Source organism: Microcaecilia unicolor, chromosome 3 (genome assembly GCF_901765095.1).
Source record: "Microcaecilia unicolor chromosome 3, aMicUni1.1, whole genome shotgun sequence".
Lineage (NCBI taxonomy): Eukaryota > Metazoa > Chordata > Amphibia > Gymnophiona > Siphonopidae > Microcaecilia > Microcaecilia unicolor.
The window spans coordinates 136,773,906-136,801,001 of record NC_044033.1 but is presented as its reverse complement, the minus strand read 5'-3'; the positions used below and the strand labels follow the sequence as shown (position 1 = coordinate 136,801,001).

Here is a 27,096-nt window from a genome sequence, read left to right as displayed (position 1 = left end):
CCGCTGCTGTCTAAGAAACTTTTAATTGGCGGGGGAGCCAATGAGGGAGGGAAGTGAAAAGTGGAGCTGATTATTTATTTATTTCATTTATATCCCACATTATCCCAATAGATCAGGTTCAATGTGGCTAACAACTTACTGTAATTAACAGTACAAAAAGTGATGCGGGATAGTATACATAAAGTAATAATAACAAAGTAAATAAAAATTGAGCATGACAATTAAAAGAAAAAGATGAGTATGATAATTTAAAGTTTTTATTACTTTGTTATTATTAGGTAATATGGAAACGAATGCTAGATGCAAAAAGGCAACAATTTATAGTCATCCATGTATAATAACAATTAGAATGGAACTGAAAAATTGGAATAATTGTACAATTAGGGATGTACAATTGGAATAATTGTACATTTATTATGATCATCTGAGAGAAATTGCTTAAACAGAGAGGCTTTAAGGTATTTCTGGAATATCAAATAATTAGGTCCCCATCTGATGAATTTCAGGAGGGAATTACACCATTTGGTACAGAGGTAAGAGAATTCTGACATTTAGATTGACTTGTAGATCACATTTTTGCATCTTGTATAGTGGAGGGTTAGATAATCTCTTGAACCAGGCAGAGCATTGCGAAGGAGGAGAGGAATTAAAGGTTGCATATAATAAGGGGTTAAGCCATAGAGAGTTTTGAAAACAAATGTACATAGTTTTAATGTTATTCTGGCTTTGATTGGGAGCCAGTGTAACTTTATAAGCAAAGGGGCTATACTTTTGAATCTCGTAGCCTTGTAGACTAATTTGTCTGCTGTATTTTGTGCTGTCTGCAGTTTTTTTTTAAGGAAGGTTCCTTACAGCCAGCATAAATGGCATTATAATAATTGAAGTATGACAATACTAATGTTTGTACTAAGGTTCTAAACATATCATTAGGGAAGAGATGCCTGATTCTTTTTAGTTTCTACATTGCTTTATAGGTTTTTGTGACGACTGCTTGGACTTGGATTGTCAAATAACATATAGGAATCAATTAGTATACCAAAAGGGGCATAATCAAAAGGGGCGCCCAAGTTTTCCTGAGGACGTCCTTGCAGGACGTCCCAGCGAAGGGGCGGGGAAACCCGTATTATCGAAACAAGATGGGCGTCCATCTTTCGTTTCGATAATACGGTCGGGGACGCCCAAATCTCCACATTTAGGCCAACCTTTAGTGATCGGTGTTAATGGACTCTGCCTTCTGAGAACACATTCTTTCAGGGGCAACCATGTTATGATCTGTGTCACAGAGACTAAAAATTTGTATTTAATATATAATGCTCAGTGCTGCAAAAACTGAAGTGTACTATTGTCTAGTTAATACTATCTAGCTATATCCCTGGAAACAACATTCCTCCTCAGCAAAAGTGTAAAGTCTCTCAAAATAAATAATCATGCAAATGGTCTTCTGATTTGACGGTGCAACCAAGCTACAGTTAGAAGAGGGCAGCTATTGCAGTGCTTCTCCATGCAAGCAGGAAACAAGCTATGGACTGGCAGTATCTATAATACCACTGGAATTTTGACAGCGTGATGCCTACATTCAGTATAATCCTAAAAGCACCAAAAAGGCAATATACAGCTTCGCTAAAGCCAAACTTACTACCCTGTTTACTAAGCCGTGTTATAGGCGCGTTAGCATCTTTCATGTGCATTAATCATGTACGCGCATTAGCCATGTACACACCTACAATATCCCTATATGCGCCTACACAGCACGCACGCTAATTAAAGGCGCATTAAAAATTCTAAAGCGCCTTAGTAAACAAGGCCCTTACTTATTTACTTAATTACTTAGGTGCATTTTTACTAAGCCGCACTAAAAAGTGGATGGTGGTATTTTTAGTGCCTGGGTTTCGCGTGAGCTCCGGGCATTTTTTAGCACGGCTCTAAAATGGCCGAATTTCAATTTCTTCCATTATTGGCCATGTGATAATTTCCAAATTATTAAGCAGCCATTACCACTTGAGCCCCTACTGTCTTCTAATTAGAAGGTGGTAAGGGTTCACGCACTACTTGTGCAGTAACAGGCAGCGGGCAACACTGATTATTACCGGGAACACCTATTCCCCGCCCCCCTGTGCTAGAAAATAAAAATAGTCATTTAAATGTGGCAGTTACACATAAGTAGTTACCTAAAAGTGGCAGTTATATGCATAACTGACAGTATTCTAAAAGCTTGGAATGTAACTGCTTGGCATACCCATGCCCCTCCTACATCCATAATATTGTTAACATATTGCAGTTTCTCTAAATTTAAGAATGTGGAAGATCTGCATATTTAAGAGAATGCAAACAAACCACTTAGACTAGGTCCGAGTCATTTTAATAACTTGCCTAGGAGAAGAGAAGATATTTTCAAGTGGAATTTGCAAGAAATGATCAAGCAATCTTTATAATTTTTAGCTAATCCATGACACGGCTGTTTACTAGATATTTTAGCATTATCCCTTCTATCATCTCTTTATGAAGGCCTTGGAAATTACACTCATCAGATGTCTTGATTATGCTTCATGTGTAAACAGTGCCCCAGTATATATTCTTTTTCTCTGATAGGCCATATGACATTGATTACAAGTTGAATGGTATTCTTTAGAGAAAAGAACTAGGAGGGAGTATCAACCTAACAGTTTTGTTTCCCAAATCTTTACTTAAATCAATTATCCTAACTGTTCACAATCACTTCATAAATGTGGTCACAGTGTTAGCCTGAGGAGCAGAATCAGAAATGCATCTGTATCCAATTAATCTTCACAGATCGTACTGTTTTTCTTAGAGTAATAACCACATTTTTTTGTCTGTTTATTCCTTTTTTCTGCTTTGTTCTGGGTAGAGAGAACATATTAAGGGCAGACTCAGGGGCCGACGCTCAAAGGCTGGCGATAGAGTAAAGGCTCTACTGTGAAATTAGCCTCAAAATATCGCCATAGCATGCTCAAACTAATGAGCATGCAAACTATTGCTGCATTAAAACTGAGGCAGTAATCTGCAGCTCTGCGCTAAATGTCAACTTTCTGCTTGCTGTTTCCAAGTTTACCTCATTGATTATATTTATGCTTTTATTTGGTCATTTTACTATTGTTATGCTCTTAACAATGGAGTGGAGGAGTAGCCTAATGGTCACTGCAGTGGACTGAGAACCTGGATTCAGCTCCCACTGCAGCTCCTTGTGACCCTGGGCACGTCACTTAACTCTCAATTACCCCAGGTACAAAATTTACATTGTGAGCTCTCTAGGGACACAGAGTATATAATATGTAAACTACTTTGGTTGTACTACACAAAGATAGTACATCAAGAATCTAATAGTTCTTGTGGATCTGACTGCCCAGGATATAGTCCGTGGTCTGTGGAGCTCAAGGTCAAGTCCTTTGGATGATGCTAGCTCCTAGGGATCAGTTCATAGAACTTCTCCTAGTTGTATTCAGAGGGTCTGACCCTCCATGCCTATAAGTCATAGCCCATGGGCTCTTACTAGGTTGGACTAGCTGGCAGTGATCCCTGTGGTGACTCTGTCATCAGGGTAAATTATTTCTATTTTTCTTTTATTTCCAGCTCCCTTCCTTCCCCTCTCCAGTGCAGGACCTCTGTAGAAAAAAAATCAGAGGAAGGGAGCCCCTTGGGACCTGGAGGCTAGGCACTGATCCAAGACAATAAAGCTGTTAAAAAAAAAAGGATTGTGAAAGTAAACAAAAACAAGAGAAGCAGGAAGCCTAGATGGTTCTCCAAACAAGTAGCTGAAAAAATAAGAGCAAAAGACACTTTGTTCAAGAAATACAAAAGAACGCAATGAAAGGATCACGGAAAAGATTATTGGATTAAACTCAAAGAAGCGGAGAGGGAAATACGGCTAGTGAAAGCACGAGCAGAAGAAAAAATGGCTAAAGATGTAAAGAGAGGTGACAAGACCTTTTTCAGATATGAGAAAAGATATGAATGGAATTGCGAGACTGAAAGATAATGAGATTGGCTATGTGGAGAGTGATGAAGATAAAGTGAATGTGCTAAACAATTATTTCTCTTCGGTGTTCACGGAGGAAAATCCTGGAGAAGGACCGCGGTTGGCTGCCGAGGGAACGTCTGGGAATGGAGTGGATACTGCGCCATTTACGGAAGAAAGAGTTTATAAACAGCTGGAGAATCTGAAGGAGCTCAGAGAGGTCATGGCGGGACCTCTTAAAGATTTATGTAATAGATCTTTAGAGTTGGGAGAGGTTCTACGAGATTGGAGACAAGCGGATGTGGTCCCTCTTCACAAAAGTGAAGACAGGGAAGAAGTGGGAAACCACAGACCGGTAAGTCTCATGTTGGTGGTAGGAAAAATAATGGAGTTGCTGCTGAAAGAAAGGATAGTTAACTTTCTAGAAGCCGACGAGTTACAGGACCCGAGGCAACATGGCTTTACCAAAGGAAAATCCTGCAAAACGAATCTTATTGACTTTTTTGACTGGGTGAGGGACGTGCACCAGATGTAATCTACTTGGACTTCAGCAAAGCCTTTGATACAGTCCCCTACAGAAGACTCATGAATAAGCTGAAAGGGTTGAACTTAGGACCAAAAATGATGAACTGGATAAGAAACTCGTTGACCGACAGGTGGCAGAGGGTGGTGGTAAATGGAATCCGCTCAGAGGAAAGGAAGGTGAGTAGTGGAGATCCTCAGGGGTTGGTGCTGGGGCCTATTCTGTTTAATATATTTGTGGGAGATATTGCTGAAGGGTTGGAAGGAAAGGTGTGCCTTTTTGCGGATGACACGAAAATAGCCAATACACCCTGGAGGGAGTAGAAACGATGAGAAAGGATCTCCAAACGTTAGAAGAATGGTTGAGGGTCTGGCAGTTAAAATTTGATCAAACATATAAAGAGGAATCCAATAAAATTTATATGGAAATATGATGTTTGATTTTAACAAAATATTTCTAAAAAGCAAGGAAAAGACCTCAAAACGCCCGACCGCTTACTTTCAGTTTTCGGCGGCTTTAACTGGGGGGCGTGGTGTTCATCACTGGTCATAAAAACCTTGCTTGGAAAGAATTATTTTAACTTTTAATTTATTTCCAAAAAAAATCTAAGAATTTTGCTCTTTTTTACAAAAATGTTTTTTTAAATATATTGACAATATCAATGCTAACTTCAAAATTTATTTAGTTCATAAAAACCTTCACTGATTCTCATGAAGTGCTATCTTTATATCACTTCATGAGAATCAGTGAAGGTAGGGGCTCGAACAATGAGTGACCCTTATTCTCACCTGCATCTTCTAGGGAGGAGGGTTGGGTGGGAGCAAAGATGAGGATGATGAGAGCTCTCTATAGAAGGGCACCTCCTTGTCATGGAGGATTATTTAGAGATTTAAATAATATTTTGTCTTCTCTCCTTAGAACAAAGAGGCTGGTTCTATCACCAAGTTAAGAGGTATCACCCATATCAATGTAACCCTTTGGTTGTGAATATCTCCTATACCATTGTTGGTATCTGGACCAGCCTGCCTATTGTTGGCCTCTGTTATAGTGCTCCCTACTCTCCTGGTGTCCCCCTAGACTTGGCCAACCCTGCTCTTAGCCTGAGTGTGACTCATCTGCCACCAGTCTGGGCCTATCTAGCCTCCAGGTTAGTTAGGCAGCATAAACTCGGCTGCAGCCCAAGGGCTCGCCCTCCCTGGCCTGTGATTATGGTATTGAAAGGACTACTCAGGACCAAGAACTTGGTCTATTCTCTGTCACAAAATGCCTAATTACCCTCCTGGGGTTACACCGTGGCCACGTAGAAGGTCTATCCCTAGCACAGCTCAGGTCTGCCTGTACCTGCTGCTTGTGCTTTACACTAGCACCCTCCTCCCACTGACTGGGTCACAACTACCTCTGGATGAGTATCCCACTCTCAAATTATCCCCATTGATTTCTAGGTTACTGGAGCCACACTCCCAGTGGTCCCATAGTTCCCAGAAAGCACCAACACAAAAACCACCAGGATTCTTTATCAGTCCACATAGTCCACACAGGCAGGGCAAACAAACAAATATGTTTATTCTCAGAACTTGACCAGCGGACAGAATATGTGCAATCAGCAAACAATAACAGGTAACTGAAATATTGATCAATTATAAAACTATCTACACATTTGTATACTGTCTAAACAGTACCTTGGGAAGATCAGGACATACAACTCTTCACAGAGCCTCAGCAAAGAGATCTGGTTCTCTTTTCTCCCTGGCTAAGACTGGAGCAAAAGCCAGTAAAAGCCAGGCCAATCAGAACCCAGAGCAACAACCATAGGCGCCCCGTATAAGAGGCTTGGGGAGGCTAAGCCTCCCCAGCCCAGCTCTGACCTTCCCTGTGGCCCTGCCGAGACTCCTGACGAAATCTTCTGCTGCCACCGTTTCTATTGAGCAGCGCAGCAGCAGCCAGGAACAACATCTACACAGCTGATCCACTGCCACCGCTTCTCTCGGAGCCAGCATAAGAAAAAGAAGCGCGGAGCTGCAGCAGCGTTCAGACATGCGCTGTCGGCTCTGCCAGTCTCTGCCCCATGACGTCAATTTCCTGTTCCGGGGGCAGAGGACCGGCAGAGCCGACAGCGCATGTCTGAACGCTGCTGCGGCCCCGCGCTTCTTTTTCTTCTTCTGTCAGCTAAAGAGGCCCAGGCCGGAGGGAGAGAAGAGAACGTGGCCACTGGCTGGAAACGGTAGGAGGAGAGAGAAGGAGAGCAGGGGAGAGCCAGGGGACATGGCCAGCGCAGAGGAGAGCCAGAGAGCAATAGGGAGAGAAAGAGGGGACATGGAAAAAAGCAGGGGAGAGCCAGGGACATGGAAAAAAAGCAGGGGAGAGCCAGAAAGCGATGGGGAGAGAAAGAGGGGCCATGGAAAAGAGCAGGGGAGAGCCAGGGACATGGAAAAAAGCAAGGGAGAGCCAGAAAGAGATGGGGAGAGAAAGAGGGGCCATGGAAAAGAGCAGGGGAGAGCCAGGGACATGGAAAAAAGCAGGGGAGAGCCAGAAAGATATGGGGAGAGAAAGAGGGGCCATGGGCAGGAGAGATAGAGAAGCTTCTGGGGAGAAACTGGGGGAGACCCTAGCTGTCAGACTGAGAAATGCTGGCTGGATGAAAGGAGGGAGAAAGAGGAAAAATGCTGGAAGGAGGGAAGAAACTGGTAGGGAGGGAAAGAGGAAAGACACTGGAAGGATGGGGTGAGAGAGAACATGCTGAATGGAAAAGGGTCAAGAAAGAACTGTCTAGAAGGAAGGGGAGATAGAGGAAGACAATGGACGGAAGGATTGGGAGAGGATAATGGGTGGAAGGATGGAGAGAGAAAGAGGGATAACACTGGATGGCATGGTAGGAGAGAAAGAGGGAAGGTGCTGGACATGGATGGAGGGAAGGGAAGTATATGCACATGGATGGAGGGGAGTGAGGAGTAATGCTGGATATGGATGGAGGGAAAACTGTTGAATTTAAGAGCTGGATCGGGATACTGAAGGATAGGGACAGGGCTACAGATGGTAGACAGGACGCATAAGGACACAGGAGGATGGTGGACATGGTGAGAGAAAAAATATCAAATGGAAAGAAGACACTGCATAAAACAGAAGACACTGGGACCAAAGTGAATAGAAAAACTAAATGATCAGACAACAAATGTAGAAAAAAGTATTTTATTCAGAATTTATTAACTGGAATATGTCAGCTTTTGGAAATGTGCATCTGTGATGTTTTGCATGTAAATTTCAATTTTTCTAGTATTGCTGCATGCTGAGTCTGACTTCTTGAGGTAACTTTCCAGTTCAGTATTTTGCCTTCATATCTGTTGTGTCATGTGTTTTTCATGTGTGATCAAGGTGCAGTATTCTGCTAGCGTGTAGTATTTTCAGCCCTTGTTAGGATTTTTTTTTTGTTTCACTAGGTTGTGCACTGGAGTTTTAGAGCCCCGTGTAATTACAATGCTGCCTTTCCACGCATAAGGTTTAGCTCATCCTGTCCTTGGAATTAGTACTGTTATGGTTTGGTAAGGCTATATGAGTGTGTTTTTGCACAAGTTTGTGTATAGTGTTTTGCAGTGGAGAGATTGTGTATTGGCCTTACTGAGGTGGCATCAAATCATCAGAAAGGGTTTTATAGCCTAAATCATGACACACTACCTCTTGAAGGATCTACATATAGTCATTCATAAAAGGAGCTCATTGTGAACACTTTCCACCCTAAAAGGGTGTTTTGTGGCTCTACATGAGAATTGTGATATTATGATCCCTTGTTTCATATTGTTGACGGTCTGCATTTTCCGTATGGGTGGTATATTGGTTTATTAGGGTCTGCCCAGTGTTATGGTACAGTAAGGTTTATGAGTGTGTTTTTGCACAAATTTGTGCATAGTGTTTTGCAGTTGAGAAATTGTGGTTAGTATATGCTTTGAGCAACCACTTTATTATTTGACATATGATACATATTTAATATCTAAATTTAATAAAAGGTATTAATTGTGACTTATTTTTACTTATTTTTTTTCTGTTGTCAGACAATTATGTCAGACAATTATGGATGTAAGCCCCGCCTCTGGCCCCACCCCTAACCCCGCCCCCTTTAGCCTCCCCAAACAGTTGGGCCACCAACCGCCTATGGCAACAACATTCAAAAAAAGCTGGTTACATCACTATAGGCATTTCCTTTATCTGTGTTAACTAAAGAAGAGAAAGGTCAGCTCTTTGTAACAGCTTAAAACATAACATGCACCACCCGCTGGCCAAACTAGAGAAATGCATTTCAATAATCAATATAGGCAATTCTACAGGCTTAAAACACACTGTTCTGTCACATTCTCTATTTAGTTTTAATATGAATGTTTTGGTCCATAGTTCTAATCTCCTGTTTTATATCTGAAATGATATCTTGAATATTATTATTAAATGGGAGATATATATTAATATCATTAGTATAAATGTTAACCCTAAAGGTACCATCATCACATTAAATAATATCAGAGAGAGTGCAATTTTGGCAGGTTTTATACTGGTGTTTTTTGAAGACATATATGTGCCTAAGGAGTCCTTTTATTAAGGTGTGCTAATATATTTAGCACACTTTAAATGCCGTGCAGCCCATTGTTTACGTATGGACTGTATGGCAATTACTGCACAATAGCTTAATTCCATTAGTTTGCCTTAGCAAAAGGAGCCCCTAAGTGTATTAATAGAATTGGTTTAAAATATCATCTATTTGGCCTCCCAGCTTGGGCAACCTGCTATAACATCAACCAGAAAAATTGCCTCTTTAAGAATATATACAGTAGTATGATTATTTGAAAATGTTAAATGTTACTTCAGAGTTTATACAGCACGGAAGGTGGATATCCCCTTGTTGAATAAATCATAATAGTGTTTGAGTCTAGTTCTCTTATCTTGGAAAAGTATGGCAGGTGCAAATTTACAGTACTCTGTTTACAAAGTGATCGTATTGAAAAACTGAGATGTGAAGAACTGTTTTTACTTTCATGGGATTTCAAGCATGTATAGCTGTCGAGCACATTTTTTTTTTGTCCTTATATTTTTCAGTACTTATTCTTAGTGTTGGTGAAATTCAATTTCTTCCCAAAGTTCATGTTTAATATTTGCCATATATGTAAGAAAATTACAGATAATCATTTTTCTTGCTTGTAAAATAATAAATGACCAGAAAGATAAAAACTTGGCAGTATTATCATTTTGGGGTCTTTGACAAAAGTTCATTAGATACCTAACATGGGTTTTAATGTTTGGTAATGGTTAATGTGGGCCCACAGTAATAGCTACTTTTTAGTAAAATACTGTGTTAAGTGACCAGGGAGGGGGGGGTTGGGAATTTAGAGTGGATATAAAGCATCACTAGCAAATACAGCTATTGTGCAGTATATTGGTTTATTTATAGGGATTTATTAACTACCTGTATGAAGAGATTCACCAAGGTATTATACTGCAGGTATACATTGACATAATTTTATTAACAGCTGTGAAGGGGAGGACAAGGGGGTGGAGCAGATGGAAGTGGAAGGGGAAGAAGTGAGGAGGCTCAAGAGCAGAAGGAGACAGAACAGAGCCTTGCCTTCACTACTTCCCCAGAGAGAGAGAAGAGAAAGTGTAGTGCCCCCTGAAAAATGGAGGAGAGAAAAAAACTACACTACCCAGCAGCCTCGGCGCAAGCCCTGGTACAGAGATTACCTTCCCCAGCAGGCCACAGGGGAGAACTCTGACAAGGCAAGGGAGGGGCCCCTGGAGGGTAATCAAGTGAAAGAGGAACAGCTGAAAAGTGGGTGGGACGAAGAGTCTATGGAGTGGCAAGAAGCCGAGGAGAGAGAGAGAGAGAGAGGAGAGCCCGGAGGAACCAATGGACCTCACAGCCTGGGCTCATTCCTTAGGGAAAAAACTGAGGAAGCAGGTGAACTCATGGTATGGCAGCTGGGTTGCGAGGGGAAAGAGAAAGGGTCATGAGGGAGGAGGGTCAGTGAATTGAGAGAGTGACCCAAGAAAGGGTGGGACCTTTTTTCTCCCCAAAGCGAGTTCAGGCGGTTTTGAACTGTGTGTTAAAGAGTGCTGTTTGAAGAGGGATTATGGACTTCCCCTGTGTGAACTGTTCACAGCGGGAGGAAGCTGGTTGTGGGAAAGTGTTTGTCCAAGCCTGAAGAAGTTGTTTATTGGGAACTGTTTATTGGGAACTGTTTGCCAAAGCACCAGGAGGAAACCGGGAGCAGTTTCTTTCTTTTTCTTGTGTTTTTTTTTTTCGACTCCCCTTCACAGACACTCTCCCCCTTTTCAAAGGGGAGGGGGAGAAGGAGAGCACGGGGCTGTAGACTGCTTAAGGTGGAACAAACTGAGTTCTGGAGGCAGTGGAGAGAAGTTGGTTTTACCCCACTGTGCTGTGGCTCTGAAAGGAGAAACAGTGGGTTTGTGGGTTTTTTTGCCTGCTTTATTTCTGAACTGCTAGACTGTGAATCCCAAGAGAATAAAGATACTTACTGATTTTGCTTTTTGGAGTTGGATTTCTTTGAGCCCTGCCCTGTGGACTGCAGTGGGCTAGGAGGCTGAGACAGGTAGCCTGATTCTTAACCGGAGTGGCCAGGGCAGAGGCAAGATCCTGAGGACCCCCAGGAGGAGGGACGGATCTTTTACACAGCATACCAGTAGAAATCAATGCAGTAAACTTGGAGATGGCAAATTTGAATCCTAGTAATACTACTACTACTACTACTATTAAACATTTCTATAGCGCTACTAGACTTACGCAGCGCTGTACAAATTAACATGAAAAGACAGTCCCTGCTCAACAGAGCTTACAATCTAAATTGGACAGACGAACAGACAGCTAGGGGTGGGGAAATTGCAGTGGTAGGGGTGATAAGTGAGGGTGTTGAGTAAGAGAGTCATGGTTAGGAGTCGAATGCAGTAGCAAAGAGGTGGGCTTTAAGCCTAGACTTGAAGACAGCCAGAGACTGAGCCTGACGTACTGGCTCAGGGAGTCTATTCCAGGCATAGGGAGCAGTGAGATAGAAGGAACGGAGCCGGGAGTTAGCAGTGGGGGAGAAGGGGGACGACAGGAGACATTTACCCAGCGAACGGAGTTCACGGGGAGGAGTGTAGGGAGAGATGAGAGCGGAAAGGTACTGAGGAGCTGCGGAGTGGATGCACTTGTAGGTCAAAAGGAGAAGTTTGAACCGTATGCGGAAGCGGATAGGGAGCCAGTGAAGCGACTTGAGGAGAGGGCTAACGTGAGTATAGCGACTCTGGCGGAATATAAGATGCGCAGCAGAGTTTTGGACAGATTGAAGAGGAGATAGATGGCTGAGTGGGAGACCAGCGAGAAGCAAATTGCAGTAGTCTAGGCGAGAGGTGATAAGGGTGTGGGTAAGGGTTTTGGTAGCGTCCTCGGAGAGGAAAGGGCGAATTTTGTTAATATTATAGAGAAAGAAATGGCAGGTTTTGGCAATCTGCTGAATATGAGCAGAGAAGGAGAGAGCGGAGTCAAAGATGACTCCAAGGTTGCGCGCAGACGGGACAGGGAGGATGAGAGTGTTATCTACCGAAATAGAGAACGGGGGGAGAGGAGAGGCAGATTTAGGGGGAAAGAGGAGAAGCTCGGTTTTGGTCATGTTTAGTTTCAGGTGGCGGTGAGACATCCAGGCAGCGATGTCAGACAGGCAGGCCGATACTTTGGTCTGGATTTCAGCTGAGATATCCGGTGCGGAGAGGTAGATCTGGGTATCATCAGCGTAAAGGTGGTATTGAAAGCCATGGGATGAGATCAGAGCACCAAGAGAAGAGGTATAGATGTAGAAGAGGAGAGGTCCTAGGACAGATCCTTGGGGTACTAATAGGACTAACCTGATACAGCATCAGAAATCTAACATTTAACAGCACTGCAAGACAATTATATAACAGTAGAACACAAATGATACCATAATAGGCAGCATGGAAGCACATTCATACAATATTGATATCATTTTCAAGATGTCAGTATAAATACAAATAAAGCAGCTTAAACAGTCTGTTAGAACATTCATATAACAGAGATATGATGCTAATGCCATTCGTACACTATAATGATTAATGAAACATCTTAATAGGTCGCCAAGGGGGATATATAGATGGACAAGTAATTGTGATAAACAGATGGGTAGCTGAGGTTCCAAGATAGCGGATGTATGGTCTGACTCCACAGAATGTTTGCCTATATTTTGCAGCGTTGTGGCATTTTCCTAGCAGGATATGAAAGCAAAAGAATGGTTAGTGAGCCAAACCCTCCAGTGTCCCTGCTAAACCCCAGTCTCATCCATTGATACCTTTATCGTCTGCCAAGGAGAGCAGCAGCAGATTGGTCCAGAGTGGAGATGGACAAGAACTGGGCCCAGATAGAGATGGACAAGAATGCTGGAATGGTCCAAAGGGCCCTACATTTCACTGAGCTCAGACTTGAGGCCTCCACTCTTACAACCGCGAGCATCATCTCCCTAAACCTCTGAGTCCATAGTTTAACGGGAGAGAGTTCACAAGCTAACTAGGGATGTAGGACCTTATATAGGGCTAAATTCTATATATGGCACCAAAACAGCACTATTCTGTAAGCCGTGCTTAAAGTTAGATGCGGAATTGTGCCTAACTTTAGGCACAACCAGTTGCACCAACTGAAATGTGGTGCAAATGTACGCGCCTACATTAGGTGCATATCCCCGTTATTCTATAACAACATACATTAATTTTAGGAACACCTCCTTCCACCCATGACCCTCCTATTTCCATGCCCCCTTTTTCAAATTGCACATAAAATTTAGGTACGGATCCTGCACCTAAATTTATGACAGTAAAATTCAATTAAATTGAATTAGTGCCAATAATTTCTTGTTAAAAGGACAACCTTGGTGCTAATTAGCTTGTTAGTTAATTAAATTGTGTTCACAAATTGGGCACATCCCCAAATTTGCTCGCAATTGGTTGTGACTTTTACAGAATTAGGGGGATAGCGCTGTCCTAACTTTCCCTGTTTTGCTTTCCAGGTATGTCACTGAGTATCTATCGTCCATACTTGGATAACTTCTGAGCAGTGCCAGACACTCAGTTATTCAGTTCTGGTATCCAGATAGGTGCCATCACTAAATATCCAGTCCTATTTCAGCACGTGGTGGTCTACACTTATACAAAAGTTGACTACTGCAGGCTGAATATTTGCCCCATTATTTTAAATTGTTGTAAGATGATTCCTTGGAAAGATTGTGGTGATAAAGACTTCCAAAAAGTGATGGAGCAAGGGAAAAGAATGCCGACCGTCTGGCATATTCAAACCATGTATGGGTGACTGAAGGGAGATGAAGTTGGTTTTAATTCTAAGATCTCATAGGCCCAGAAGATGATAGAGAATAAGATAATAGGCCAAGTAAGAGCGAAGTTCAATAAAGTATGTCTTGTGTGTTAGAAAGAGAACTTTAACGTGCATCCTGTAGGCTATAGGTAGTCAATAATTAGAGATAAGATGAGTAACATGATCATATGTTTTTTGATGAGTGGATCACTTTAACTGCAGTATTCATGATATTCTCTAGACGCTTCAGACTAATAGGTTTAAGACCACAGTAAAGTAAATTAGCATAGCCTATATAACTAAGTATTAGAGAATGCACAAGGATCTTTAAAGCTCTTTAGTCTACATAGGGGCAAATGGAGCATAATTGATGTAAAGCTGCAAAGCTAGCTTTTACAACTGAGGTCATCAGTAATTCGAATGTAAGCCTAAAATAAAAAATGCAGCTTAAATGTTTAATATAAATCAACTAATAAGATTGGTGATCCCAAAAGACTTCGGGAAAGCCTAGGCCTGACAAAACTGCCTGTATTCCACATGGCTAGGGTTTTAGATGCTTTAGCTTATTTCTATTAATCCATTGGTCAATAGCTTCTAGGCAGTTATTAAGTAAGGGGATGTTAGGACAGCAAGAGTCTTTGTAGTAAATCTGTTAAAAGGTAGCTGTCCCATCTGCCAGTAGCATGGCTGAACTTAATTCCACCATACTCAGACCCTCCCTTCCCCCTCTCCTGGGATTCACATGTGGATCTCCATAGCGATCTTGTGGAAATGGGCAGGAGCTGCCCTCTCTGCTTCTTCCACCTCTGGCTGTGGTCTTCAGAATGGTGCATATGACCCAAAAGGGCCCATTAGTTGTTAGCACAGTCATTTTCTGTAATCTAGTATTAAACTAAAAATTACCATGGTTTTTTTTTGTTCTTTGATTGACTTGGTTTTGTATAAATCAGTTGCATTTTCAGCAGATCTTTTCAAGTTAGATTATTTGAACAATAAATAATACGCTCTTGACTTGTGTTTGACATATTTTGACCATTCAGTATCAAAAGTCTGAGAATATTTTGTCGTTCACTGATCTAACTTGAAAAATATGATAGCAGAAATAGTATTGTTGAAAGCAGTACTTAAAAACAGTTCTAAGAATCACAGAGATGAAAAGTCTAGGTCATGGATATCTAAAAGTTAATGTGACTTAATGTTTTATATGAGGTGCTATGAGTTTTATCTGCTTTGAATGCCCGGCTTCAGTAAAGGAAATATGCAGCCCAATTTTGTACAAAGCACCTAAACTGGAAAAGGGACATTCAAAATTTGCAGTGCATTATTCAAAAGACTCATTGAACATTTAGCCTTTAGTAAAACATCTAAGAGTGCAGAAAAAAATGCATTTCTAGCAACAGGTACAGTGTGAACAGCGATATTAAAAAAGAAAAACATTTTAAAAAGAGAAGTATCCTCCAGGACTTTGTACAAAGAACTAGTAGCATTTATATGTATAAGTGGCACCTCCATTCATACCTGAAAGTTGCAAATGGGGAGCCAAACTCCAAAACTCTTTTTGATTTATGTATTTATTTCTGCTGTTGCTTTTGAGGTTGTTTTGAACACAGGAAAAGTAAGAACACATTCCTCCGCACAATCTGTACTTCTAGGGCAAGTTGCTTAACCCTCTTTTGTCTCAGGTAAAAACATTGGCACCCTTTTATTAAACTGCATGAAGTAGCTAACACAGGGTTTTCAGCATGATAGACAGTAGCATAGGTCCACAATACAGTCTCATGCACTAAAAAGGGAGCCTTTATGTTAAAAATCCCACATTAGCTGCCTAACATGGGAGTGGGCGAACTCTGGGCATAACATGGGTGGCAAAAGTGCAGATACCTATGACAGCTAGCACTCATATAAGGAAGGATGACCACTAGTGGTAGTACTGTGAGACTGCCACTAAGGGCAGGTGCCATTTTGGAGGAGCTGCTGAACTGGGTGGCAGTGGAGTGGGACCGCTGCTACTGCCAGCTACAGTATTGGATTGCCAGACCTTCAGGTGTAGGTCCTGTGAAGCTCAGGTAGGGCTATAGAGGGGTAGTATTGTGCTGTTGGGGTGAGGATTCATGTCACAGGTAGGATCAAAGGGGAATAATGTAGGGGAAGGGGATTGGAGAGTGATGTTGATGTAGAGAGGGGGACTGGAGTTGATGTGGGGGAAGGGGATCAGTGATCTTGATATGGGGAGAGGAACTGGAAGGGAACTTGATGTGGGGGAGGTGGATCAGAGGGTGATCTTGATGTGGAAAGGGAGTTTTGAGTATGATCTTGATGTTGGAGGAGGTGTTGGGAACAGGAACCTGATGTCAGGGGGTTCAGACTGAGGGGAGGGATGCAGATGGAGAGGTGGGTGCCCCACGGTAAGTTTTCTCTCTTTTCAGTTTCCTGTACCATGTTGCATACAGTGCCTGTTAGTGTGATACCTGTATCATAGTGCCTGTGCACTAACTATGCCTGTATAGTAAATGGCACATTCTAGGCATGCTCTCTGCATTTACTGCAAAGACTGTGCTTACTGCGCAATCATTTTTACATTAAACATGCAGTGAGTGCAAAACGTACTGCACTTTAGTAAAAAGGCTCCTCAGTTTGTAAGCTCTTTGGGGACAGGAAAATACTTAGGGGTCCTTTTACTAAGGTGCACTAACAGATTTAGTGCACGCTAATCGTTAGCATGTGTTAAATGATGATGCCCATAGGAATATAATGGGTGTCTTATCCTTTAGCACATGCTAAATCCATTAGCACACCTTAGTAAAAGGACCCCTTACTATATCTGAATGTACCCAGCTACAGTTGAAAATGGCATGAGCTAAATCTAAAAATCTCTACCATTCTTCTTCCCCACTATTCCAAACTCCAGGTCTAAAGGAGCAGCTAGCTGGCAGTCAAGTGTGAGCCAGTACAATTTAGGAGGCCTAGGATATATATGTTCAAGTGGAGGCCCCTTTTCTGTGTGAGGCCTAGGCCAAGTGGGCCTGCTTGCCCCCTCTTTGATAGGCCCGTCACCTGGGTCATATAATTGTAAAGGCTCTCTCATCACCAAGTGTACTTTTTATGAGTAAGGTAATTTTATAAGAGGCCTTTTACATGTGTACAAGAAGGTTTATTTAAGATTAATTGTTTTATAAAATTACTTCCTGAAGGTCTGCCCAAATCATGCCCAAAACATACCTCCTTCAGATTTTTTTGAAGGAGTTGTCATTTGGCAAATCTTAAGGGAGTAATTTTTTAAAGGAGTTTTACTTGCAAAAACCCTGTTGTATGAATATAGAAATGTGTGCATATACATATGTGTCTTTAAAATGTGCCTTATTGAATCTGGGCTTAGTAAGCAGGAAAGTCCCATGTTAAAGCCATCTGAACTACATTACGCACAATGCATTGCTCACGTATCTTTGCAGTGGGAACTGCAGCAGTGAAAGTCCTTAGAAGTGAGAATAACAGTAAAAGCATTAAACACAATTTAGGGTCACATTATAAACTAGTGCAAGGCTGTTAGAGGACAGAACAACACTGGGGAGGAGCCTGCATAACTATCAGAATCAGTAACTGTTTGCACTTCTATGTGTTGACTGCAGAATATAACATGGAATACATGCAAAACCTTTATGGTACATGCAGAGATCATGCCTAGGATCTGCCATGCACATACTACACATTTCATCTAGAGTCTCGTAAACCCAAAGAGGCCTGGAGTGGTTTAGAATCTTGTTTGGTGGACTGGACTCAGGCTGTGGTTTGGGGAGAAGGAGTTGTCCAGGGTGGGAGAATTGACTTGTGGAGTACTGCAAGGGTCCTTACTTTCTCCTACTCTGTTTAATCTGTTTGTGTGACCCCTGTGTTGATGACATTCAGATGATTTGAATTGGTGAGAAGATTTGGGTGTGGTGGTTCAGTGGCTGGATAAAAATCAATTGCTGTTGAATGTCAGCAAATCAGAGGCATTGTGGTTAGTCTATGTTCTGGATCAGAGCTGTGGATTGGAAATGCTCTGATTCCATTTAAAGAGGTTACTTGGAATCTGGGGATATGACTGGATACTAGGTTGATGCTTGAAAGCAACCCAGCCGATATTCAAAACAATATAAGAAAGCAGGAGTCTCTGCTGCTCACTTAAATTGCTTACCACCGCATAAGTGGTGATGGTCAGCGGCATGTAACCGGACAGTGCCACTGAATATCACCACAGACCACCTAACAAAATAGTGGGCAGGCCAGGGGCAGTGCTGGGGGTAGCATTAGGGAGGAGCCAGGGTTATTCGGGTGCCAGAAGTATTCTGTGCTGAGACCCGCATAACTAAAAACGGGTTAATTGAGGACACCTCAACAGCTATTCTAAATTAACCCGCTTAGCTATGCAGGTCCTGGCACCGAATATTGGTCGGAACCTACATAATATCTTTTAACATTACCCCCCCCCCCCCGATTCCCTTTCCTACTTCCAAAATAGCCCCCTCCCTCCTCTCTCCTACACAAGCCCATGGGAATCAAAGACTCTCCCCTTCCCCAAGACGAGGAAAGGGATCGGTGGTGGTGGTTGGGGGGGCTTTAAAGTTAAAATATAATGTTAAAAGATAATTATGTGGGCCCCAGCTGAATATTGGTCAGGAATCTGCATAGGCTTCAGTGACCATCCCCACCAAATTTAGTCCCCAATATTCAGTGTCGTTATCCAGACATAGTCTGGCACTGAATATGGGGGACTAATCTAGCTGGTGACAGCGTTTTAAAAAAAAACCCTGGTTGCCACTGAATATTAGGAGGGGGGGATATTTCTAAGCTGTGCTTTGTCAATTATGGGTTATCTATTTTTGGAACTGGATAAGTTGTGTATGGTGGTGCATGCATTAGTTTTGTCCAGTTATGACTATGTTAATGAGCTACAAGATGGGCTGCCAAAGAAATTGTTGCAGATTTAGGGGTAGGGGAGCATATTACCCTGCTGGAACTGCATTGGTTACCTATGGAGCTACAAGGTCAGTTTAAGTGTTGTCTATGTGTTTTTAGGTGCTGTATGAGTTGGATAGGGTGGCTGTTTATTCTCCTGGCTGAAACTTTAGGTCAGCTCATGGGCTTTGTCAAAACTGCCAATTGTGTGGGAGGTTCGGTTACTAGGGTGGAGGTGGGGGGCAGTTTCAATGGCAACACAACTGTGGCAGAAGTTCATAAGGAGAGAGATTATTTAAAATCTCAGAAATTAGTTAAAGGCTGGCTGTGACAGAGGATTTTGGGGTGTGAGCAATAATGGGGCAGGTGTGTGTATTTGTTTGGGGGGAGAGGAGTAGTAGTGTGGGTTGCTTTAGGGGTTGGGTGCATTGGGGGAGGTTTTGTTTATTTGTTATTTTGTTTTATTGCTGTCATCCTTTTTCTATTATAAAGATTGTGCTTGTAATTTTTTTGTACGTTTTGTAACTCTTTCTGCATTTTGTAATAGAAGTGATTCATATATTGAACTAAATAATGTATCTAGGGTTTCATTTATAGTAGTGTGGAACACAAACAATATCTAATATTTAAAAAGCACATTTAAAATATATCCAATAATAGAAATAGAGAAAATGGTAGCAGATAAAGATCATCCGGCCTATCCAGTCTGCCTGTCCATAGCAGTTACTAAACTCTACAATCCCTTCCTCTCTCTCTCTCTCTGAGATCCTTTCTGTGTGTGAAAATTCAATATACAGCTTCTAGCCTGTGTGAATTTCATTGTGCAATAATAAATGGTTCAAAGATTATTTGAAGTTAAATAACAAATTACCTGAGTTTTGCCTAAGGCTTTCAATGTACTAACTTGCCATTACCTGGTCTTTAATAACAACAACAAAAAAAAAAGAAAACAGATTATTGCTTTTTTAAACAATATGGGTGGACTTTTTTTTTTAAGGTTTACACTCCAAAACAGAATTTCAGTGAACTGCTTAAACACGAAGAAGACTGTGCATGAGGACGTTGCACGTTTTCCTGGCTTCGCTGTCTGTTAGGATTGAAGCACAAGAATGGCATCGGCAAACGAACATGTATTTTACATCTGACATTGGATCTAGAGAGTGATGTATCTTGATATCAGGTCAGTTGCATTTTACTTTTCTCTGCAAAGCATATAAGATGCTCTCCAAGATGAGTTAAAAGAAAAAAAAAAAGATCATTTTGCTCTCTCACCCAAATTCAACTCACTTCTGGCATGGAAGATAAATGTAAGATGTTAATGTAATAGTTTTTATAGACCTTGCAGACTTCTGCTACATTCTGTCCCTTTAAAACATTAAAGAAGTGTAATATAACAGAGAGGAACTATCACTGGGAAAATTCTGTTTATGCTTTTGTTTATTCAGTAGACGAAATGGGTTGATACTGAGTGGCTCACAACATTTTTTATAGCTCAATTGAAAATTAAATAAATTGAGCTTAAGAACACATTTTTTTCAGATATCAGTATGTTAAGGAGTTTTTCATCATGCAAAGCTCAAGAGATACGCCTCTGGATTCTATAAAGTTTGCCGGGAGTTGCGTACCCAAAATTGGGTGCAATCCTGAGTTGTACATACAATTCAATCGATTCAACAAGCAATTATCTGTAAATAATTGCATGCTAACAATTTTTGGCATTAATTGGGATCAACTGAGAATTGCATGTACAACATTTTGTGCAATATTCTATAACACAGGTCACACAAATCCCATAGTGCACAACTCAAAAAGGGTGTGGCCATGGGAGGGGCATGGGCAGGTCAAGGAGCGTCCTGAAAGGTTGTGTGTTGTGTTATGCAATTCCACAGAAGTGTGCCCAACTTTTGTGACAGGATTTACACCAGGTTTCAGCTGGCATAAGTCTTTGTGACCAAAGTTAGGTATGGGAGTTGACGCTCTATGGTATTCTATAAAGAGCACTCATCCTTGAGCCTCCTTTGTAGAACACTGCTGAGCACTGAATTTTTGGCATCATTTACTGAAGCGAGCCCATGGAAGGACAAAAAGCTTCTATGTGTTGACAAATTTACTGGGGAAAACAACCAAATCAAAGGTCTGATCTCATCATTGCACATTATGGACTACATTCTATAAAAATACACCTAGGTGCGGTGTATAGAGTACACCTAAATCTAGGCATAGTTTATAGAATATGCTCAACACCTGTTTTCTGTGAGTAGATGGAGTCATGGCCATTTGCACCAATGAAAGCCTGGGGTAAATGCCCCTTCCAAGGCCACTCCCCTTTTTCAGATCCATGTTTTAGAATTTACGCGCATCACTTTATAGAATATGCTTAGACAGTTGTGCGCGCAAATTCTAATTAATGCCAAGTAGTGTCAATAAATGCTTGTTACATTCAATTATTGGCACCGATTAGCTTATTAAGCTAATTAAGTTGTGTGCACAAATCCGGAATACGACCGGATTTGTGCATGCAACTTAAGTCACACTAAATAGAATCCAGGGTTATGGAGGCAGTTAGGAAACTGGGGTCCCCCAATTAGGTGCCTGAAGGGTTCACGGTACATGTGGCTATCAATGCACCTATATTGTAGACAATCAAACATAAGCACATAAGTATTGCCATACTGGGAAAGACCAAAGGTCCATCGAGCCCAGCATCCTGTTTCCAACAGTGGCCAATCCAGGTCACAAATACCTGGCAAGATCCCAAAAAATGTACAGAACATTTTATACTGCTTATCCCAGAAATAGTGGATTTTCCCCAAGTTCATTTAATAACAGTCTATAGACTTTTCCTTTAGGAAGCCGTCCAAACCTTTTTTTAAACTCCGCTAAGCTAACCACCTTTACCACATTCTCTGGCAACGAATTCCAGAGTTTAATTACACGTTGAGTGAAGAAAAAATTTTCTGGTTAAGTGCATATGCCTAAGTATTCTGTAAGCGGGAGCCCTTTCTATTCCCTGCCCATGCTCTGCCCCTTTTACGCTTCCCTTGCAAATATGCGCTATGTAACTTAAGTGGGTATTTTGGCAATTTCACTTAGGAGATATGCTGCCACATATGTGCATAAGGCCCCTTTTTTGCCTTGTTATGAGTATGATTTGTAATAACAGCTTATGCTGCACAAAATTGCTCAGAGATTTGGTCAGCAAAAATATTTGCACATGGGCTGAAAATGTTGTAGATGAGCCGTCAATCCATAGAGGTTACGTTGAAAGCAACATAGACACTTGGATTCAGATATATCTTGCAGTTGACCATTCGGAAGCACTTTTGTCAGGGGAAAGTTAGCTAAGCCTGCAAGTAAGTGTGGAGCAGTGGCGTAGCCAGACCTGACATTTTGGCTGGGCCCAGAGCTAATATGGGTGGGCACTACATTTTTTTTTTACCTAGGCACTGCACGTAACATCCCCACCCAAAAACCCACCAAAATGAGAGACAACTTTTTAAAAAAATTAAGCTAGCTGGGCACTATTAAAATTTATTGTTGGGGAATTTCTGGGTAGGGGTGGGCTCTTCACTGCCTAGGGCAAAAAAAGGTATATTTTAATCATTAAATAAATATATTTTTTGCCCTAGGCAGTGAAGTTCTTAGTACCCCACCCAGAAATCCCCCAACAATAAATTTTAATAGTGCCCACCAGCTAGCTTAATTTAAAAAAATAACACAATGTTAAATTATGTTTAAAAAAATAAGTATTTAAAATTCTATTACCTGCAGTGCACTGCCGGGGGCTAAGCTGGCAGCTGCTTGCAATTGCAGTAAAGCACGTTTGTTTCTCGCAGAAGAACCTTTTCTTGTTGCACTAATTCAATGCAGTTCAACCCCTGAGGCCTGGCAGTAAGCGTGCGTGCGTGCGAGACGAGCGGAGCCAAAGCAAGAACGAGGCTGAGGCTGAGCACACTGCGCGTAGGATGGAACATCATCGCAGACGTCAGCAGCAGCACGCAGGGGTCTCCCACTCCCAGCGCAGAAAGACGTCACAGGTGACAGGTCAAGAGCACTGCGACCGGCTGCTGCATTGACATTCAGTCACAATGACTGTGACTGCGTGCTGCAGAGTCAGTCCTGCTGTGCCTAGGCTCAAGCCCGAAAGCCGGTAAGCAGTGGGACGGGAGGAGTAGACCAGCTGAGCGGGCGCTGGGCGGTACGTGATACTATACAAACGCATGCTGCAGGCAGTCAATGTGCGCTAATTTCAACCGAACCGCACTTGGGTGGGTGGGCGGGCCTGGGCCCATCCAGGCCCACCCGTAGCTACACCCCTGGTGTGGAGGGGCATAATCGAACGCCCATCTCCATGGGCGTCTATGTCCGCGAATGGGTATGTGAAGGGGCGGGACTGACTGTATTTTTGAAAAAATGGGCGCCCATCTTTTTTTTCGATAATATGGTTTGTGCAGGGCAAATGCATCGGATTTGTGCGGATTTGAGCTGGGCAGTTTTGTTTTTCAGCGATAATGGAAACCGAAAGTGCCCAGCTGAAAAACGAAAAAATCCAAGGCATTGGGTCATGAGAGTGGCCAGGATTCATAGTGCACTGGTCCCCCTCACATGCCAGGACACCAACCGGGCGCCCTAGGAGGGGGGGCACTTGTAACAATTAGAAAAAAAATAGCTCCCAAGTCCATAGCTCCCATCCCTTGAGTGCTGAGCCTCTCAAATCCCCCCCAAAATCCACTGCCCACAACTCTACACCATTACCATAGCACTTATGGCTGAAGGGGGGTCACCTACATGTGGGTACAGTGGGTTTTGGGGGCTGTTTGGAGGGCTCCCATTTACCACCACATGTGTAACAGATAGGGGGGGATGGGCCTGGGTCCACCTGGCTGAAGTCCACTGCACCCACTAACAACTGCTCCAGGGACCTGCATACTGCTGTCATGGAGCTGGGTATGGCATTTGAGGCTGGCATACAGTCTGGAAAAAAAGTTGTTAAAGTTTTTTTTTATGCTGGGAGGGGGTTAGTGACCACTGGGGGAGTCAGGGGTGATCATCCCCGATTCCCTTCGGTGGTCATGTGGTCATTTAGGGCACTTTTTGGGACTTGTTCGTGAAAAAAAGGGTCCAATAAAAATGATCCAAATTCGTGCTAAAAACGCCTTTGTGTTTTCCATTATCGGCCGAAGGCGCCCATCTCTCCTCAGCCGATAAACATGCCCCAGTCCCACCTTCACCACACCTCCAAACCCCCCCCCCCCCATCAACTTTGCCCGTTTCCGCAACAGATTGCAGTTGAAGACGCCCAAAATCGGCTTTCGATTATACCGATTTGGGCGCCTTTGCGAGATGGGCACCTATCTCCCGATTTGGGTCGAAATCTGGGCACCCATCACTTTCGAAAATAAGGCGGATAGTGTTCTAATATGAGAATTAGCTAAAAGAGGCCGGACCGGTTGAAATGTAGGAGATACTAAGGAGAACTAAAGGTATAATGGGGTGAGTATGCAACACAGAGGACCGATTGTGTGTATCAGCAAAAACATAAGCGAGAAGAGTATAGGGGAAAGTGAGAGATTCTTCTAATTGAACCCAGTGCAATTGGGTAAATTGGTTTATCCAACAGTGAAGAGCCTTTAAGCAGGCTGACCAATAGAACCAGTGTAAGTTTGGTAAGCCTAGGCTACCTGATTCTTAGGCATGAAGAGCAATTGAGACTTGACAAGCGATCTTTTGTTATACCAGATATAATGAATTATGTAAGATCTTAATTTGATCAAAAAATGTTCCTGGGAATAGCAATCGGCAGGAAACTCTGTCTGGGATTTATATCTACACTGGTTCATTTTTTTCTTGATAGTCTCATTGCTGATTCCTTAAATGTGACAATGTTTGTTTTTAATATTGCAGTCTTACTGCTTGACTTGTGTGTATGACTTACAAGGCTATTCAGTTCCTGTATTAATATTCTGCTGTACTGTTCATTTCTTTGTTATGTTTCTAATAACAATAAAAGTTATTTGAAATTAGACACATGGACTCCACTCCCGGATCCCACCTCAGTAGCACCCAACTGCTAACACACTTAGAGGCCCTTTTACTAAGCTTGCAGCAGTGTAGGTGCATGTATGAGGTGCGTTCTGGGCCAGTTTTTACCATGTCACAAAAAAGGTTTTTTTTTTAATGTAATGGGAAAAGGGCATGCGGTAAAATTGAAACCAGTGCACGTCTAAAACCGGCCTAAGCCCTTAATGCCACCCATTGATCTAGTGGTAAGGGCTCATATGCTGCATGCACAGTGGCCGGTCGGCGAGCGCCAATTGCTGATTACTGCCGGAAACGGCACACGTGGGAGGAAATAAATAAATAAATCATCCAGGCGTTATGGGAGTGTGCCAAATCTGAAATTACCGCTCGGGAGGGTGCACTGGCCTGGCAGTAGTCTCATTTGGGCACACTGCACGTGCGTAGAGCCTTCCACGGTTTAGTAAAAGGGCCCCTTAGTGTTTTGGGATGATTTATGCCCTGAAAGTGGATCTTAGTTGGTGAATGTGTTGAAATCAAGGACGGCTTCTAGAAAATGCAATTATTTATTACTAGCTTTTCCTTCAGCTAAAAATATATGGTTTAAGGCCATTTGTGCTCAATCATTTTTTTCCCTGGCTATTCGTTATTGGAATAATCTCCAGTGTGAACTACGTATAATAAGGAATTATTTTTTGTTTCATAAAGCTTTGAAAATCTTTCTATTTACTAGATTCGAGGGGGGGGGGGGGTAATTTTCTTACTGCATGTAATGAGTTTTCTCTGCACTTGTGTAATTCCTGATGTTCTGTTGTCAGTCTCTTATTTATATTGGTTGTAACTCGCCTTGAATGTAAATTTAGAGAGTTGGCAAGAGATAAATCCCTGATAATATAACATAAAATAAAATGGTGAGTTTGCACATGCCTCAGAGCACAGAGAAATGTGTTTGTGTATTTCCTAACAGAGCCATTTTAGAAGGGAAAGTACAGACATTTTTTCCTTTTTAAAATTGATGTGACTGTTGCACATACATGCTGCATTAGTTATTCTTATCTTAGTAGGGTGAAAGAACTTTCTGAAAATCCCACCCACATGAATATTGTTCCACAATACCCATCCCTTTAGCTACACTGATCAGAGTGATCCTTAGGGGTGAGGTTATGAGGGTAATGCAACTAGACAAGTAGTTTAGCATTTTCAAAAATGAAGGTGCCCTTTTACTGCATGCAATAGAATTAGCATGTGCTTAATGCTAAGAAGCCTACGGGTATAAAATTGGTCTTCTTAACATTAATGTCTGCTAATTCTGTTAGTGCATGCCAATCTTTAGTACAAGGGCCCCTAAATGTTTTCAAGAGATGAAGTACCCACAGAAAATCAGGTACAAATCTCTGCGTGTACTTTTTTTCCTTGACAGTTTTGAAAGGAAAAACATGAACATATTTTCCTTTTGAGAGTCAATGTTTTGTGGGGAAAAGTGCTCACAAGCTTTGCAGGTACCAACATACATTTGAGAATTCTCCCATATCAATGTAAAATGTATCAAGGACAATTTCTCTATAATGACATTATGCTCAGAAACGTTTGTGAGGCATTGCTATATATTTAGGGCAAAGTCCATCAGTAGTTTTTACCTTTAAACCTTGCACAAGTTTTCAAGATAAAAATACATGCATACTTTACTTTAAGGATTGCCTAATTCTTCACACATATACAACTCTTTTTCATATTTGGACTTAAACATTCCTTATACTCTTGAAAATACAAAAGTCCATGTGTTTGATTTTTAAAATCATTTAAGGGAACAGGAACAGCTTCTGGCCGATGAAATGGCACATAATTGGCTATCCCACAATATTCAGCAGGAGATAGCCGGCTATTTCCCACTGAATATTGCCAGTAAGTGCTTAGCAGATAGTCGGTTATATCACGTGAATATAACCAACTCTCTGCTGATATTCAGCTCGTTGCTAAGTTTGGCAGCCAAACTAGGCCGCCGTAATAACTGGAATATCTTTGGCAGGGTTAAATTTTACCAGCCGGCGCTGAATACCAGTTTGGCTGGTTAAATTTAAACCAACCAAAAACCATCTGCACTGACATTGAATATGTGGGTCTTCAGCGGACATGGAAGTTATGTGGCTACCAGCCAATGTTAATTTCTGGTACCCAAATACCTAACTGAGCGTGCATATGGGACCAAATTCTATAAATTGTGCTTTAAAATGGGTAAGATTGGCACTAAGCACAATTCTATAAAGGGCACACAGAGCTTAGTGCCAGTTCCTATGCCCTAAC

General features: G+C 42.0%; 1 protein-coding gene across 2 annotated transcripts in view; it reads left to right on the top strand.

Moving 5' to 3' along the window:
* CHRM3 (cholinergic receptor muscarinic 3) overlaps positions 1–27,096 on the top strand; it is an 819,103-nt gene that overhangs the window by 366,392 nt on the left and 425,615 nt on the right. For both annotated transcript variants that reach the window (XM_030196388.1, XM_030196387.1), the window contains one exon: positions 19,775–19,957. The gene's annotated coding sequence lies outside the window, so the exon portion shown is untranslated. The remainder of the gene's footprint in view (positions 1–19,774; positions 19,958–27,096) is intronic.